At 32.7% G+C, this 20,001-nt stretch overlaps 2 protein-coding genes across 6 annotated transcripts in view; one reads left to right on the forward strand and one right to left on the reverse strand.

Annotated features, from left to right (window-relative positions):
• Positions 1-20,001, forward strand: part of LOC109859939 (midasin-like) — a 78,852-nt gene that overhangs the window by 53,745 nt on the left and 5,106 nt on the right. The window lies entirely within an intron of this gene.
• LOC109859938 overlaps positions 1-20,001 on the reverse strand; it is a 63,161-nt gene that overhangs the window by 23,712 nt on the left and 19,448 nt on the right. For 4 of the 5 annotated variants that reach the window (XM_020438684.1, XM_020438688.1, XM_020438681.1 and 1 more), the window contains exon 2: positions 13,390-13,745. The exons of the other annotated variant lie outside the window; for it this stretch is intronic. The gene's annotated coding sequence lies outside the window, so the exon portion shown is untranslated. The remainder of the gene's footprint in view (positions 1-13,389; positions 13,746-20,001) is intronic. 5 annotated transcript variants of the gene reach the window in all.

The raw sequence follows: 20,001 nt of genomic DNA on the forward strand, positions 1-20,001 counted from the left end.
ACAAGTTGCAGATTGTTGTTCAGAGAGGTGTCCTTGACAACATATGTCAAGGTCATTGACCTCCGAAGGTGCTCCGTTTTTCTGAACATTTACCCCGATTTTTCTTATCAAAAATATTGATGATCTATGATCGAGGTAAAAAAAAGGCTTTATGAAACAAATTCTATTCTTAGATATTCTTATAGATACAACAATTTATTAGATACATTTTATTCTTTTTAATTATATATTTTTAAAACTAATTTCTATAGATAGTTTTTCCTCAATTTTTTTTATATAAAGTGCGTCTGATGAGTAAACAAATTTTCCATAAAGTGCCTAGGTTGGGAAAACCTCATCTTTTATCGCCCAATGAAGGTTCCTCGATGTATATTCTGAGAGAGGTGCCGCTTGAAGCACTTACCACGAGACTATATATCTATATATTTCTCCTTCAGGCAAAATCACTCAGTTCTCGTTTCGCAGAATAAACGCGAAGCGCGCGTTGACTTCAAAACTTTCCAGTGTTTTTGCGTATATGTACACGACCCATATTTCTGACGATCGTGACCTATGACGTTATCCAAAAGAGAGATGCTGCCATTCGAGAAGTAACAAACAAAAAGAGAGAGATAGACAATAGAGTGTACAAGTAAAGAAAAAAAAGAAATTAAAGAATAACTATTTTACGATCTGCAAAAATTCGATCGCTTTCTCAGGAAAACTGCAGTACGTATCGATGTACAACTATGCCAGCGAAATTAAGCAACATCCGATACGAATTAATTCGATTTCAGCTTGCTCTAGTTAATTGTGTTAGTAAGTGCGAAGAGAAGTGTATGAGAAGAAAAAATATGATGCGCGTGCTTCTGTTATGGATTCGAAATTTGCGTAGCTTTCTTCATCTCCAACGTTATACGATTCTCTCGACTTTAAAGTTATTGCAATTTACTTTCTCAAGAAAATGTTCTCTGTGTTCTTGCATTTTCACAATGCGGATTGATTTCGAGAAAAGAAGAGAAGTAGTTCGTTTTACTCAGTGCGCGCGTAACTTTATAAGTTTATTACAATTTGCATTGTCGATGTGTGTATAACTGTGGCTTAGAATGTTCTATAATCCCTCTAGAAATATCAAATCGACGCAAAAAAAAATGTTGTTTGCGGAAAGAACACAGAAGAAACGCCCCGAATCAATCGCAGAAAATAATTTGTGTTTTCCAGTACATTTTTTTCTTGTTGATTGTCTCGCGAATCGTAAATTTCCATCTGTTCAAGGGTTTTTAACGAACCGCATCCAGGAAGCGTCGCATCTCTCATGCATATTCAAGCGCGGTGACATAATTCAATTTTAAGGTTGATGGTACATCAGCAGCGGGAACTCATTCCTCTTACGTAACCACCTCGCAATTAACCTGCCGATAATTTGTTCCGCTGCGGGCTAGCTTTCGTCGTTGTGATCCGATTTACTTCGAGTGGTCGAAATCACTTTTCGTGTGTTTCAAAACTTAACAAAAATGTATATTTAATCAATATGCCGGGACCAAGAGTTATTATTTCTTGGAAACGAAAAAGAGACAGAAAATTTTCTCGCAGCATTTTTCGTTTCATCTTTATGAGTTTTATTACTCCTGAACAAAGAATTACATGACGTCTGTTTACTGTAAGTGGTGTTGAGAAAAGGAGCTAAAAAAATTCTAAGAGCGCATAAAAATCATATAATTGGCAAATTATCAATATTACGACTTACTATTTCATAATTTTTTGTTCAAGATTAGATAAGATAATTTTAGATTTTTATATTTTACACTCTTTAACGTAAATGTTTTAATTTATCTTTTTTTTTTCTCTCTTTTACACAAAATGTTGTATAATATTTGTATGCGAAGAAGTATACACATGTGCAAATAGAATATTGATATTTACTAGAATGAAATGGAACATACGGATATTTTAATAAAAGAAGCCAATGTACTGAAATTTCAAGCAATCCAATTAAGTGAATTACTAAATTTACATCTTGTATGTGTAACAAGGTTTCAATACTTATCCTTTCTGATCATTTCTCTTCTTCAGCTGTTTTGTCGTCTTCGTTTTTCCTATTCTTGAATTAATTTCAGTCGGCCGTAGAATTATTCTCTCTTTTGTTCTTTTAAAGTCAACGATCGAAATAATTTGTTAAACTGATCAAAAGTGAGAAGTTAAAGTGAGAAGTACAAGTTAAGGAGAATAATTTTCTCGAGACTTTGATATCTTTTTATTCAATATCTTCATTAGTTTTTATTACGTGAGATGTATATATACAAATTTAAGTGAATTCATTAAATTCAATTAAATTTGTATTAAATAACAAATTATTAAATAACAAACTATTGATAAAAAAATTTTATTAATCAAATCAATATTTTTTGTCAATGTGAGATATTTAAAATTGTATTAATACACAATACTATTCAGAGCTTAATAGACAAAAATCGCAAACGATACGATTATCTAAAAAAAAAAAAAGCAGTAGAATCAGCCGATTATATTTATTTATGTGTTTTGTGCTCGTTGTATGTTTAAATAAAAAGATAGGGAGAAGGCAACAACAGCTACACCAGATGTTCGGGTAAAATTTTTAATTCGAGGATTTTCAAAAAAGATACAAATGTTTTGATCATAGAGCTTATACTAATGGAGAGGCCATGCCTATATGCTAACTATAGAGAGGGCCGCGCGAGGAGCAACAGAGAGATAGATATATTTTGTCTTAACTGTGGCTCCACCACTCCTTGTTCTCTGTTATTCTCTTCTATAAGAAGTGCCTACAATTGAAACAGAAAATTATATCTCTCTTTGTCGATCTTCTTTGCGCTCCCAAGGCCTCTCCATTAGTATAAGCTCTATGATTTCGATCCACTATGGGATCTTCTTCAGTGTTTAAACATATTCAGTTTGAAGGAAAGAGAGGGGGAAGTGGCAGCTAGCTAAGTAACCGTCAGTATTACGCAAGATGACGCGAAACGTTCTCCCGATTTGAATACAACTGACAGACTGACTTACTTAGCTGCCACTTCCCTCTCTCTTTTCCTCAAACTGAATATGTTTAAACACTGAAGAAGATCCCATAGTAAATCGAAACGTTTGTACCTTTTTTTTAAATTCTCGGATTAAAGAAGAATTTTACCCGAACATCAGGTATGGCTCATTATTGTGTGTGCCTTCTCCTTATTTTTTTATATTTATTTAATTTATAGATTGTTGCTGTTGCTGCACTCATGTCTTGTCATGTATTCAGGAGCTCGTCGAGCTCACTATGCTTTGGATATATATCACGAGAAATGTATTACACATGCTAACACTTTACTGCGTGGCTATTTGCACAGACGCGGCAATAAACGTATACAGGAAATCCGCGATGAATATTGCTCCGCTATTGAGAAATCGCACGATTCTAGAAGCGTTCTGATTATTCCAGTCTCGGAACATAAGAATCCCGCGGCTATCACGTTTCTTGCGTGACTAATTAAATTTTAGGGAGAGGAAGAGAAAAAGAAACCTTCTCGAGCATACAGTATACTGTGAGATTTTGATTAAGCTTGCATCCGGCGATGCCAGGACGAACATCGTCAAAGATGTTAATTAAGCGTCCTTACTGCGGCAGTAATTGAATCTCACGTGTTCCGTCATCCCGATGGCTGAAAGTGGTTGCTGATATATTCAGGATCGTTCGCCTTTAAAGCGCGCACGCGACTCGGTACAATTGCACATATGCACGGATGCTGTATTCGGAAATGATTAATGTGTAAACTTCCGCCGTGCATAATTTGACACATGTTCAAGGTTGCATATATATTGGAGTACAATAAACTTCAGAATTTCTGAGTAGTAGATACGCGAAGTGCTTATTTAAATAGAAAACAAAACAATTAATTTTAAATCTTAAGCATGAAACACTCGAGAAAGAATTTTTGCCTCTTGACGCACGTACACACACAAAACACATTTAACCAATCCGTATATCGTCAGAATTCATTTTGACCATCGATAAATAGAATTTATTGCTGCGTAGTTCAGGGATTACAATCTTGGCAATATATAAAGGATTCACTATGTATTTAATGTTAGGATGTATTATGTCATGCGCACAGACTACTCGATAGCTTTCTATAGCTAAACAGTTTCAATATTTAATGACAAATGTATCAAATTTTAATTAACATTCATGAATCTAACTTAATAGACTAATTCAACCAGCTGTGATTACACGTATCTAACTAGAGTATTTTGAGATTCATTCTAGTTGCTTACATGTATACACCATTTTGCAAATGACACTTCGCGCATTCCGCGTCGTGTCGTGCTCTCTAACATCGATCAAAATTTAATTAAAGTTGATAATTTTGTCTCTGGACACAAATAAAAAACAAAAGAAAATAGACAAACCTTGCGCAGTACCGGAAAGAATAGTATCATCTTGTCACATTCTTTTGGTATTACAACGGAAAATGGAATAGAACGGCGTCGACTATTGTTTAAGAACCTATTTTCCGAGACAGCGACTACGATTTGAAAAGTGTCTATAAAATCTTGACGCAAAAATTTCCATCGTTCTTGCAACTTTTCACGATGGCTGCCATCGTATAAAATAAACCATTGACATAGCCGCAATCTATAGTTATCGTAATAGCTATCGCGATAGCTCGGAGGAGATATTCAATATCTCTCTTGTGCAGAATCGTCTTTATGCACGAATACTTGCTTCGATGTTCAGGTTAAATGATCAACTATTTGGCTTTAAGAGGGTACTGGATACCTACTATAGAACTCTATAAATCGACGTTTTTACTTTTTCTCTGGTTTCGTATTTACTGCATCAAATCAAAAATGCTTTTACAGGAAAAAGTAAATTGTGCTAAGAGTTGGCGCTCTTTCTTTAAAATGTCAAAATTCAGCATAAATTTTTTCTTATACATATTTATAGTTTCATCATATGCTATCTTTGTAAATGAAAAAAAGAGCATTATATACTCATTTTCAAAAACACTATGTAGGTTTTTATATTTATTTGCTTTTGTAGAAGCATTTTTCATGTGATGCAGTACAAAAACTTAGAAATTAGAGAAATTTAGGTTTTTAAAACATCGATTTACAGGTCTCTATAGTCGGTGCCCTCTTAAGCTATTTACTGTAGATGCAGATTATGGAAATTTATTGAGAACCCACTGATCTTACCTACACATGCTTTTTTATTTATCTTTTATTAATGTTATACTTTCAAGATATAATAGTCTTGAAAAAAATGCATTTTATAATACTACATAAATATTGAACTATCTCAAAGACATGATCCAGATCTTAATCATGTTTATTCTGTAAAATAAGTTAAAATATAGACTGGCAGCAAAGCCTGAGTGATCTTTTGTTTTCTTTCACCTTCTCATCAATTTTTCGATGGATATTTTTTCGAAACATGAACTGGGATCTTTTCTATCACAGTTGATTATTTCTTTTTATCTTCATCATTGTAACATAATTTGGCTTTCCCTTTCTTGCACTTTTTTTCTATCCAATTTCTACTAGCTAGATAAGATCTATTTCGACTATAAAACGACGAATATTTTACTTTGGGAGACTAAAAGTATCATTCCGGCGACTTGTAACGAGGTAATTTCATAGAATTCTTGCCCGTATCCGCGCCCGCACTTATGGTGACTTTTCGGCACGGCAAAGCTAATCTTACGGCGATAAGAATTCATTGTCTTCTCTTGCGCACATGCTCGAGTTTATTTACGAGTTAATTTAAAAAACGGCCGACTGCACTAGTAACTTAAGCATTATTTTTGTGAAGAGCTGTGCACTGCAAAACGCGTTCTGATTTCTTTTACATTCTTCTTTTTATGTAAGCAGAGACAACAACGCGCTAGTACTTTCTTCTCTCAAGCTAGATGTAATATCTTTGTTGTCGCATCTTCTTATTCTTTACAGAACGAAGAATATTTAGAAATGATACATTAACTTTATATATTTATATAGCTAATAGAACATCTTTTATATAGTTCAAAGAACGTGAATTACAGATGCGCTATGCGAAATAGCAAAACCTAACGGAAATATTTTCTGTGAAGTTATGTCTGACGTGTGATGTTTTATATATTCTCGTTGAAGGTTTATGTCTTCCAAATAATATGTTTTCTAAAAAAAACCCAACACATTTTCTGAATATATGTTGCATTCTAAAGATGAATAAAATTCATCTTCAGAATTATTACGACAAAACTGCGAACATACATATATCCTGCGATTAAATTGCAATGTGTAAAATACAATTCGTTGAACTGCAAAGTTGGCGGATTCAAATGATAAAATGTGAATAACGTTTTGTACATTCAATTGTACTAAGTTACATTGAGTTTTTGAACTTTTTTGAATTTTTGTGCGTTTTGTGGTGTATATTTTTCTTGCAGCTGATATAACCCTATAGTCTACTTCGCGACGATGTTCTTGAACGCGATCTTGCAATTTTGCATCGTGTGAACGCTTATGTTACGGCGTCAAATATTTGCGGAGAACTCATGGCGGGGTCAACACTTCGCGAGACGATTACATACCGTGGCTACACTGTGTGAAGCGTTTCCACGCATTGACAAAACAAATGGTGCAAAGTGTTCGTTAACTATCGACGCGACGACGGATCGAATATTGCTATATATAACTTCTCGCTCGCCGTAATTGTGTATACGATATCTCATTGATTGTCCAGGCATTGTGAGAAAAATATCAGTTATTATCATTTTACATATCGCGTTTATTGACCTATACAGAGTGATCCAAAACCGTTATCCTTGAAAATACATATTCTTGACTAAATTCTAAGACAACTTTTTATTTGAAAAAATTTTGTTTAAAGCTCACTTTTTGAGTTATCAAATAAAAAGTTGTCTTAAAATTTATTCAAGAATATGTATTTTTAAGGATAACGGGTTGTTCTGAATTACTCTGTATAGTTGAATGTCTCAATATATACTATACGATCTGTTTATTGCTTTATAATAGAAATAAAAGTAATGATACAAAATAATACAAAGTAAATAGTATATAGCTTTAATATTACTGTTTTGCATTACAAAGAAAATGTATCTTATCTCTCATGCTAAGTATTATATTCGAGAACTATAGAAATTTGAAGTATTATATTCGAATATTATAGAAGTTTTATAGTTATGAATTCACATGTGTATGGATTCTTTCAAATATTAGCATATTAAGGGCCTGAGCACAATAGAGAAAATATTAGGAATAGAAATTAAAACGAGAGGTTAAATGTAATGTACAATGCGAAAAAATAAAATATAACATTTAAAAAATATAACATTTAAATGTATATAAATATAAGCTGTATATCATGTAACCATGACATACTTCCTGTATTTATATGTTATATTTTCTTTTTTTTTGTCATTGTATAGTACATTTAACTTCTATTTCTAATTCTTATTCCTAATATATTTTCTCTATTGTGCTCAGGCTCTAATACTGCCAAAGCAAATATGTATATAACAAATCTAAACTGGCATATTTTATTCATATCATTCTAACACGTCAAATTATTATGTGAACGTTTCTACACTTTGCATTTAATTTGCAATTATCACGAACGGTAAGAAAATGACAGATTCAGATTTGATGCTAATAAGATCGTTTATGCAAATATGCAACCGGAGAAAAACATTTGTTTTATTAAAAAGTATTTTGTTTTTGTGAAAAATATAATGAGATAGCACTTTCTTTTATCTGTGACAATTATATTTTTTTCCGTCAAAGCTCGAAGATTCGCGTTTAAGCATATAATTGTTAAATTATTTTTCTTAAGTTTACACTTTGTATATGTGCATTATAAAATGGGCATATTTACATTGCGTGTTGATGCACTTTCAACGTTATGAAATTTTAGCTTACAGTCTGTCCGATTAAAACCGTGTTTGGTTAAATTCATAGAAAAATATTTAATTAAATATATTTAATTAAGTTCTACAATATATGCATATATTTTTGTGCTTAGAATTAAAATGCAATTATATCAATAGTTACTTCAGTTACCAGCGTCAATAATCGATTAATATCTCGAAGCATATTTTGCACTCAGATTGACAACATATTCGTGTAGTAAGAACTTCCAAATCCGGCGAATTTCTTTTTATGTTTCTAACAAATATTTATAAGCAGCTGCTTAGGACAGTTTTGAATCTTTAGGCCGAAAAGAAATACAGCTTCAAAACGCGATACATACTTATAATCTTTCTAAATGACGTGACATAAAAAACATATATTTGAATAATATAATTTTGTTAGAGAATTCAAGAAAGAGAGAGAGAGAGAGTTTTTTTGTTGATAGAGCATTCCGGAAAAACTGACGACTGGGTAATCTAACTCATGGGCTCTTTAGGACTCTTATCTAAGATCCACGAAATTGGATTACCCAAATGACTATTTTTCAGACGGAATTCTGTCAAGCCGTAGATCTCACGATTTACCGAATCTACCAAGTAAACAAGCTATTTTCTCGTGTCATTAATGCTTTAGAATTTTTTTAAATCTCTAATGCTAGTTCGTACAGATAGTATAATATGTACGATAGCAATTGAAAAAAAGAAAAGAATCATCGATAGCAATAATTATTTTGAAACAAATGACACTTGGCACCCAACGACAGTAAATTCTCGTTATATGTCTGTTTTAAAATAGAACACATGTGAAGCAGTTTGAATACATTGCACAAAAAATGAAGTTGTTTCGTTCGTTGATCGAGAACTTCGACACGATATCATCTCGTGTAACCTACTTTGCAAATATGCGAAAATATTGAAAATGTCAATAAAACTTTTACGATACATATAATTTCACAAGAATGCACGATTGAGATTAAATTGATTTTTAGCAACTAGTTATTCCCGCTTTTTTCCCGTCGATTTGCCTCGCAGTTAAATAATAATGATATCGAATCTTGCTTAAAAACTTATACCAATTTTATTTCGAAGTTAGATTAAAAAGGAACGAACAAAAAATTAAATAATATTAAATAATTGCGCATACGGGTCTTCTTCTTATGCGGCTCTTCCATCATATTCTAAACTTGGAATTGAGTTATGCTTCCGTAAAGCAATTTCGAGAGATCAAAGCTGTGAAAATAGAACGAGACGGCGGAAGGCGACGACACGGATTGAAGGCGTGTGCGCAGTTTTACGGTTCTCTGGGTTATGTTACCGCGGTTAATTCATAAATTTTGCTACAAATTTAAAACGCTAGATTTTATTTCTTTTGCGATCCTTTAGATGATTTTAAATGAACGTCACGTGTAGTTACGCACGGTATAACTTTCTCTACTTTTCAGCTACAATTATGCCGATCTCGAGTGAAAAATCTTTTTTTACTCGCGCATTACGTTTGGAGATGATATTGTGAGAAGATAGTATTGTAAAGGGATGTTAATAATTAGAAGTTTGCAAAAGAAAGAGAGAGAAAATATAGCGAAATATATATTAGATGAAATTTGATAAAGATACATAAAAATTGTTTTAGAAAAAATCAGAGATATTTTTTATTTCAGAGCAATATATATATATATATATATATAGCCTTTCTCGTTTGCACAAAGAAGTAAAATCCTCTGACAATAATCGATGATTTTGCTCAGTACAAACTTCTGTGCTCTCTCGCCGATCATCTTCAAGATATGTGGCGAATTTTCAGTTACAAAGATACCATCATACAGTGCGTTCGAGATAAAAATAGATCCATTTGCGAAGTAGTCTGCCATTCTTTCTCTTTCTATTTTGTAACACATGGCGTATATCGAAACCAAATTATATTCTCGAAGAGAAGCAAAATATCGCAACCGAGACTGGTGTATACGTCGCGTTCAATATTCTCGGTTTCTTACCGGCATAGAAATACAATTTTTGCAGATGCTTTGCCGTGATAAAGTAGCGCGAGCGTACGGGATTTTCATTTTCTATTGGATTTTCACACGCTCCGATATATTTCCAATTTGTTGTAGAATCCTTTTTGCCATCTTTGAGAAAAAAAATATAATAAGAATATACCGAAATGCGTTAAACTATTCTTTATATTTAATATTTATATATAATATTTTATATGTAATATTTATATGTAATATTTTATATGTAATATTTATATGTAATATTTTATTTTAAACTTCTAACTCTAATTCTGTAAACGTTTTTTTTTTTAGATATGTATTTTGTAAACCCTGAACATTTATGTCTGACGCGATTTTTTTATTAGTTAAAATGTTGCAAAACCTCTGTAAAAATTTATAGGACTTTATTCAATATTTTTATTAAGGAAATTATATTAGAAACTAATAAAAAAACGAAATTATATTAGTTCTGATATATTTTTTATTTTTTAGAAATTATTTTATACTAAATAGTTACTAAAATGTCATTTTCAAGGATTGCTCGAACACTAATGACTAGAGTTTGCGGGATTAGGATTAATGTAGAGTTAATGTAATGAGAATCAAATCTTATATTTACACAGAAGTATGGAGGAATCACCTCAGGCTCTCAATAAAATTTAATAATCAATGTTAAAAATCAAAGGCCATACAGAGCCAGTGCAGGATGTTGTGCAATAATTAAATAAAGTAAAAAATTTCTTTCTTTAGCTTCAAAACGTTTCGACTTTTTATTGAAGTCCTTATCAATTGAATCTGGTTACAACAAAGAGTAACAATTAAAGATAACATATTACAATGTGACAAACGTTACAAAGTCAATTCTATAACAAATTCATACCTGATATAATATTATAAATCTTTCATATGTNAATAAAATAAAATAAAATAAAATTGAAACTGTCAAATACATTTATACAAAGGATGTCAGAGTATCGTGTAATAAATTCAAACATTCAAGCGACACTGTGCCATCACCCGACAGAATGATTAGACAAAGGAAACGTCGCTCCATCTATGTGTTAAAGATGTAATTTACCTAGTATAGGGATGTACGAATCATGTAACGCTTCTGTATCAGTCATTAAATTCAAACCTTGNTTTTGTTTTTTAATGTATAACATTTCGGATGTTTGTCTTTTGTGGTAATTCAGTTCTGTATCTAAAATTTTAACCGAATTCCATTCAAAACAGTGCCCTGTCTCAATGCTATGTTTAGCTAAAACTGATGTATCTAAATGTTTATTCTTGACATAATTAGTATGTTCTTTGATTCTAGTTGCTAATTGCCTTTTAGTTTGGCCAACATATGAAGAATTGCACTGTTGACAATTAATACAATAAACTACATTTTTTTGTTGGTTGAATGGAACAGGGTCCTTATGTGTTTTGATATATTTAGTTAGTTGATTTAAAGAGCGATATGTAGGATGTATCTTTTTATTATTGACCTTGATGTGATCAAACTTAATAACGCGATCGTTGATGTAAGGGGATACAAAAAAGAATTTTTCAATTGTGTCATATTCTTCGAGTAAAGAGTGAGATATATGTTTATTAAGTTTACTGGTAAACAAAACTCTCAATCTATTATTAATGTTTTTGAAAATAAATTGATAAGGACTTCAATAAAAAGTCGAAACGTTTTGAAGCTAAAGAAAGAAATTTTTTACTTTATTTAATTATTGCACAACATCCTGCACTGGCTCTGTATGGCCTTTGATTTTTAACATTGATTATCAAATCTTATATTTTGTTATTTATCTTACTGTTAATAGCGGTACTGTGAAAACTGTTTATTTTATGATTGATCATTTTGTTTATGCGTATCACATATATGGTATTTCATACTATGTGTAAACTATCCTGTTAAATGTTATGTAATTTTGCATTATACTGCACGCTTACAGTAAATATCATAGCGTGGAAAGTGGATCGCGATTGCTCTACAACTACAATAATTCTGATATGATAACTCACGATGAAAGTGACATTCGAGTACAAGTTTTTCCATTCACTTCTTTTTTTTACCGTTATTACGTCAAGAGTTATCAAGCGATTAAATTTGCTTTGTTTAAAATATTTTATATTTTAATAAAAAATTATATAATTTAAGATTTGTCTCTTATCAACTTATTTAAAAAATGTGTAAAAACAATTTTTTTATTATACTATTTATCTATTATGTTCTCTATTTAACTTAATTTTTATTAGAGGTAAAATTAAATTTTATCTTTTTTTTACTTTGCGCTATTTGATTTAAATTTTTTCATACAGAAAAGATGTCTGGAATAAATAATTTTAGAATGATGAAGAGATAAATAGTTATAAATATCTCGTTTAACTTTTAGTTGAAAGTGGTTTATTCCCACGAGGAAACCTAAGTTTAAATTAAAAAATTTTATATATTACATGTTATTTGCAATGTGAAACTACAGCTGAAAGAGAGAGATAACTGTTTGTAAAGTGCAACTGTAATCATTGCACTTTACAAATATATACAAGAAACAAAACGTCTTTTTGATTTGATGAGTCGCAGGATAGCTTAATTCTCATATCTGTATGTGGAATATATGCACTGTTTATAATAATATTGCAACTGGTTACAGCGGGGAATGCACAGGTTTGCCGAAAAAACACAATCAAGTTATTTCAGGCGAAAATCAAAACCGAGAGAGATCTATTTGAAAGTGGCAAGTTCTCTTTCTCCCCAGTTTTATGCCACGTTTTCTAAAAGAGGACGGCTGCATCTTCGACTGAATTTACACTTTTAAAAATATAAATTCACATTCAGATATGTTTATTCTGCAAAACATCCAGCATATCGGCTCTTATTACCAGTTAGATTTCGTATTTAAGATGTAGTTTCTCCGAAAGAAACTTAAATTAAAGATATATCATATAGAGAAAATTGTACTTTTTGGAAAAACTTTTGGGTTATTAAGGTTTTAGTAAATTAAATCAATTTTTATAGTATGAATATAGTTAAATATATAAAATCAAAATTAAAAAATTAATGTAAGTTTTTATGAAGACAAATGAATCGGATTAGATCCGTTGTCGGTGCAACACGCGGCGTCGCGAAGCAATTAAAAAATGTGTGCACGGATACGTAGACTAACTCATTTGTGGCTGTAAAAGAAGTCAAGCAGAGTAGCGTTTAACCGCGCGACGTGAGTGTTATGGTATAGCAAAGCACGTGCTGAATTAGAGATATTGATCGTGCGGCCACAAAGCGTCACTCTTTGACGGCACGCGAAAGAGACGAAAGAGAAGTTTAATTTTCAAGTGAATTAGAGAGAAAGAGAGAGAGAGAGAGAGAGAGAGAGAGAGAGAGCCGTTATTAATACATGAAGGTATGTGCTGGCTGGCTTTGTCACCTCCGATAGCTGTCGGCGTGCATTGTGCATTGCGGTGAGTGCTTAATTCGTTCACATTCCACTTCAACTTACCGGCAGTTATTTCTCTTGGCTTTTCCGCTTTTCCGCTTTTCTTCTTGCCGGGCGAATTTCCCGACTTTGTAGAAACTTTCGCGACTTTCTTCTAGCTTCCGCTTTTACTCTCTGCTAAGCACTTACGCGTCTAATTGGCCTGCCGATGGCAACTCGAAGCGACGCTCGATGACATGTAAAACGTTCCTTCTTGGTCCATCGTTCCGCGATGTGTTATTCTTTTTACTCATTCTTAAGGACTTGTCTCTGTGTCGGATATTGCATTTTCCCGATCATCGATAAGTACACGTGTCTCGTTAAACATCGACGGAGACTTTTTCTGACATGTACGTTGCTTTTGCCAAGTAGCGAATCGTCTAAAGATAGACGAAAATGCAGTTTTTAATTAAGAAATTAGTATTAAAAATGGTGTTTTAAAATTTTTTATTGTTTATTACACACTTCAAACTTAAAAAAACTTGATTATAAATATAATTGTATGTATATCTTATTTAAAAAATAACAATAACATACTTTTAAGTTTTAATGTACTCTCTTAGTGAGCGCAGCAAAAATGATTTTTTTTATATATAGATTATGTATTTGTACATATAAATTATATATTTTTATGTTAGATATAATGTGTCAAAAGATAATGTATAAAAAGATTTTTCTGAAAATACATGAATCGAGACATGACAGACACATGATTGTTCTGTGAAAATTTTGACATTTCATGAAGAAAAAGAAGCTGCTATTTAGTTTTTAGCCTGTTGGGAATATTGTATGAAATAGCGTCGTGTTGTCCGTCGCTTAGTTCGGTAGTAATAAAATTTTGCAGAATGAGGCAACAAAATTCCAAGTTAACGAATGCATGTTACGCGGCATGAAATTAATTCTCAGCGAGTTGTTAATTGAATTATTGTGCTGGGCTGCATTCTCTAATAATTGTTTTCTAATATTTTTTTACAATCAACCTTTCTGACGACAGACTTAGAACAACGAATGAGATTATTTTGGAAGAGATGTTACTAATTTTGTCAAGTGTTATTTAAAAAAATCAATTTTGTTATTTGTAATAATTTTGTAATCTGTTTGACTGCATCAAACACATTGTTGTTTTAGAATATTTTATGGTTTATTATTACATTCAATATGATAGGATTCAAAATATATTAATTTCTACATGATTTTTTTGCATAGAGTTTAACATTTACTGCGAGAAATAATGAGATGCCAGATTATGTAAACTACAAAATTGTTGATAATAGAGAATTTATTACTCGGATTTACTCATACTTATGATGTTTGCTTCAAGTTCTTGTAATGAATTTTGACGGATGTAAATCATGAAGTTTGCATTGTTGAATAGTTGCCAGAGACTTGTTGACAGCCGCGGAGAAGATTCTAAAGCAAGGATTATATATATAAACTTGTATATTAGATATTACAATATAAAATAAGCTAATTATTGAGTATAGAGGATTAAGGTCTGATAATCTTGACATATGTTGTAAAAGGCATTCTCCTGAGTAGTGTTCAAGATGTTTTAGGCAGCGCTTATTGTTTATTAAAAAGTTATTAACAAAAAAGGTTGGAAAATACGACCTTTATTTTCAGTAATAACATGTAGAATAATGAAACAGAATACACGTTTGCTCTCAGTTATCATTTCTAGAAAGACTACTCGAGTTGCTGATACAATTATACATATTTACAAGCGATATTGTTGACTACTATTCAGTTGATGTTTCGGAACGTGAAGTAGCTTATTTATCATTCAGAGCAAAGTTCCACATAGGTACAAGATCATTGTCGAAGGCGAGTAACTTTCGATACGACTTTGGTTTAGGAGATATAGCAATTTAAAGTTTTTTAACAAGACTACTTTTTTATGTTCTTTTTGTTCGTATTGTAAGTGTGTAGATAGGGGTGGCTTCGCTTCTCTCCCTGCACCCATCCCTCCAAAAGAACCACGTACACACTTTCAACATGAAGCGACACTTAATTGAAATTTATGCAATGAAAAAATAAGAAAAAAGAAGGAACGACTTCCGATTAAATGTCGTGTCAAAAGTGTGTACGTGAATTTTTCAAGAGGGGGTGCAAAAGGAGAGACAAAGCCACTCTTCCTGCAGGGAGCAAGCCCCTCTCGTTTACACGCTTACAATATGAACAAAATTACAACTCTTAATAGTTTTTAACGGTCATTTTTGTGATTATATTTTTTATGAATAACTTTTTAATGAACATTGAGCGCCACCTAAAACCTCTTGGACACTACTCAAGAAAGTGCCTTTTATAACATATGTCAAGGTCAAGCTCATTAGACGTTAATCTCCTGTACTCAATAATTACCGGAAATGTATTGTAGATATCAGTTGATGAGCAGAAAATAATACATATGCAAGCAAATAACGCTTACGACGATCACATATACGTGATTACCGTAGCGCAAATCTTCGTTACTGTAAAGTACAAACATTATGACACAGTGACTGTGTGTATACAAATAAATGTATTTAATCTACAAACATTTGTGCGATTGATCGCGGCAATTGTTTATGAAGATCGAGTGTTTAGTTACCACTGCCGAATCGAAGATCGACAAGCACGACACTCTTAATTATCTTCATTTTTCTAGAGAGAAGCGAGAATGAATTATTTGAACTGGAAAGTGCAAGCGCGTGTCTATCTCTCGCTCACGGAATATCTTAAAAGTTCATCCCCTCAGGCTTGCCAAGTTTCTTTGAGAGAAAATTCTAATAAAGCTACGAATGATGTTGAAGGCTTTGCGTATATTTTCGAGATCTCTTGGTTAATAATAAATTATTCTTTGTTGTGATCGCCTTAGGCGTATATCTTTTTGACATCTGCAATCTCTCTCTTTGTACGAAACAAATGTATTACAACATTCAAAGATCAGAGAATAAAAAATAAAAGAATAGTAAAAAATTATTTTATATTAAGTTGTATATTTATTTTTGTTATTGCTGCATTATTTTAATATTATAATTCTGTTCGTAACTATTATATTATCGCGGGAAGAATTGTGTGACAAATGTAGCGGGGCGGTTGCTCGCCAACAAGCGCCGTACGAATCGTACAGCCCGCTTGCCCTTCGATCCTCGCGCCTACTCTTCGAATTACTGACGCGCTGTGTACACATGTTATTCTATTAGATCCTCCCATTCTGTCGCTACGGCACGTACGCACGAAAGACTAGGCTGTCCTTACGCTGTTCTTACTTTAGATGCACGCTGATTAGCAGATCTTTATTTATTAATATTTCGTTAATTATTGCGAATTTTCCAAAGTGGTATAGGACTTTTCGTCTTGGAATAACCCCTTCTACCTACCTACGAGCGGTGAGACGATACTTATCAAACACCTTGTATATATATACATATATATATATATAGAAGGGGTAGAAGGGGTTATTCTAAGAAACTAACTGTATATATGTATATGTATATATATATATATATATGTACAGTCGGCGTCAATGAATCGTTTCGTAGCCCCGGGAGCTAGGGGTAAGAGAGACGGTATTCCCTAGGAGTAAGTACTGCCAACGGGCGCTGCATTAACTAACTGTAGCAGATTTCGATGAATTGACCAATTACAATATTTACTGCTAGGGAATACCATCCCTCTTACCCTTAGCTCCCCGCGAAACGATTCATTGACGCCGACTGTACATATATACAAGGTGTCCCAGATTTGCCGTACAATCTCTCGTAGGCAGGTAGAAGGAGTAAAACTGAGTCGAAAAGTCCTGAACCATTTTTTATAATGGTAATTCTATTATTTATAAAATAAAGGAGTAATTACTGAGTAAATCAGGCCAATCAGCGCCAACCTTTAGCCACGCGCACGTCAGTGAGCCGTGCGCCTGGTGTGTGTGAGCGCTCACTGACGTGCAGACCTGGCTAAAGGTCTGCGCTGATTGGCCTGATTTACTCAATAATTACTTCTTTATTATAAATAATAGAAAAAAATAGTTCAGGACTTTTTGACTTAGTTTTACTTCTTCTACCTGACTACGAAAGATTGTACGGCAATTCTGAGACACCCTGTATATATGTATATATATACAGGGTGTCTGACAACAAACTATAAAGCCGACGTGTGTAGGTAGATCGAGTTATTCTGGACAGAAAAGTTATATACCATTTTGCAAAATTCGCAATATTTATTGAGATATGAATTAATAAATGTGAACCAATGAAGGCGCGGGGAGCGATGATCGGACTCTATAGGCGTGCACGATTATCAGATGAAAAGAAAAGTGGCTTCTCTCATGTAATGTCTTAGTAACGAGAGGCGGAGTAAACAAACAAGCGCGGAACGACTCAGTTTCTTGCAATCGGGCGCTATTCGGCGGTACGCAGCGAGCAGCGGCGAGCGAGGAGTAGAGCTGATAATTGTGCACGCCTATAGAGTCCGATCATCGCTCCGCGCGCTCTCATTGGCTCACATTTATTAAGTCATATTTCAATAACTATTGCGATTTTTTCAAAATAGTAAATAACTTTTCTGTTCAGAATAACTCGATCTACCTACACACGTCGACTTTATAGTTCGTTGTCAGACACTCTGTATACATCTTATAGTTATTATAAGGGAAGATCCATGTAATTTTTTATTAAACAATAAAGTACTCAAGCCGTCTCTACAACTTCTATTATAAAACTTTTTTTCTAGATAAAAAAATCATGTGAAGAACTGTCCGCGCGAACGCTTGGGTGACGCTACATTGACTTTTCGTCAGAGACGAGCTTTGCGAGATATATAATCGAGATAAAACCCGTGGGATAAACTCGACAACAATGAGCCGTTGGATCTATTCACTATCATTGCTAATCGACTCATTCTCAACTCGTTGCGCATTCATCATAGCTAGCTTTAGCGTTATCGTTCTTTGTGACGTGCAAATCAATCGCGGATTATCAGCAAAAAATTACATTACGCACCGCTAATGGCTCGACACAATACAACAATATTAGTATTTACTAATAAATAGTTCATTTCAAGCAATAAATAATAGCGATTATTTCCTGTTAGTCTAAATCGATGTGTAGTTATATGTCATATAACGATAGTATCAAAATAAATTGATAGCCAAATTACTTATTGAAATATGTAAATAAATTATGCAAATTCAGAACTTTTGATAGAACGAATGATTTGCGCTGACAAACGTATCTATAGTATCTTCTGCTTTTTGTTGCTTTACTCTTATAAAGAGTGAGGCAACAACGTTACCTTACTCTAATAAAAAGAAATGATGATTATTGCACCTTATACATATATAACTACAAAAAAAAGAATAATAAACTAGAAATAAGAATAATTAAACCAGAAAAGTTGAGATTTGTAAAGATTTTTTTTGCGTATTTTATAAAAATTGCATAATTAGGAAATATACAAAGACGAGCGCTTTATTATTATATATTATTTTGAATATTTTAATCATTAATAACTTAAATTAAATCAAGTAATTTTGAAGGAAATTAAAATTTATATAAAACATAAATAGCTGTATAGGTGTGTAATTTCTTTAACGTTAAATGTATTTTGGACATTGCTTCTGGAAACTGATCGTGAAATTGACAGATACAAGTCTCTTGAAATCAAGCGTTTCTTTGTAGAACTGTCAAGTAGTACTGACAAGTGGCTCGCACGTGTTTCTATGTTTAACTATAGCTGACAAGCGATATAATTATTTGTCTACAAGTACGACGATGTCTTACACATTCATTGATGTGTTATCAACGCGAAATGATTCTCACTTCCCACGAGTCCGAGGGATGATACTCACACGAGCTACTCTCTCCTAGAATATTGATTCTGTTATAACAGAATCGGCGTCCTATATGTATATCTAAAGTGGCTTGCTGCATCGAATAATTGTCGTTTGGCGCGTCTAATCCGGAAATAATATAGTATTCGCTTCTGTCGTTCTCGATAATTGAGATAATATGAGAGAACATTATATTAACCACGCATTTTGTTCGCGTCTTTTGTCTTTTGACTATTGATGCAAAACGCATAAATTGCGCTTTGTTTTTAGTTATTTAGTTACAGAATGTCGTGTACGATATAATAAAGTTAGAGTAAAAAATAATCCCAAAAGAAAACCGCAACAAAAAGTGCTCGTGACTTTGTGCCACATTTAAGTGCAACATAGATAGTTCGTGGCAAAATTATTGCGTTTAGTTACTTGTCGTATTTCTACACCGCATCACAGAATGTTACGTCGCGTTGTTTGGACAGGTCATAATACGTTCATTCATATTAAATATTCTCTTACGATTGTCACAAATACAGTGGAACACAGGAATGTCGTGTTCAACGACGTTCGATTCGAATAGCAAGTTTTCTGTACGCGTAATATTATTCCCTTCCGCTCGTTTTTACGATAGTGTTAGTTACTATGTTCTGGCAAATGTACAGTACTGGACAAAATAAATCATACACTTTTCACCAAAGTGAATTTAGTAGTCTAACTATTTTTTTATTAAATAGAATAGTAGATACAAAAATATTAAAGCATTTCGAAGTATTTAAAAAAAAAAACAAAATATAAAATAACAAAAATTTTCCTTAATTTGTTTGGAAACAACTTAT

This window comes from Pseudomyrmex gracilis, unplaced genomic scaffold (assembly GCF_002006095.1).
Source record: "Pseudomyrmex gracilis isolate BER0280 unplaced genomic scaffold, ASM200609v1 scaffold_305, whole genome shotgun sequence".
In the NCBI taxonomy this organism is placed as follows: domain Eukaryota; kingdom Metazoa; phylum Arthropoda; class Insecta; order Hymenoptera; family Formicidae; genus Pseudomyrmex; species Pseudomyrmex gracilis.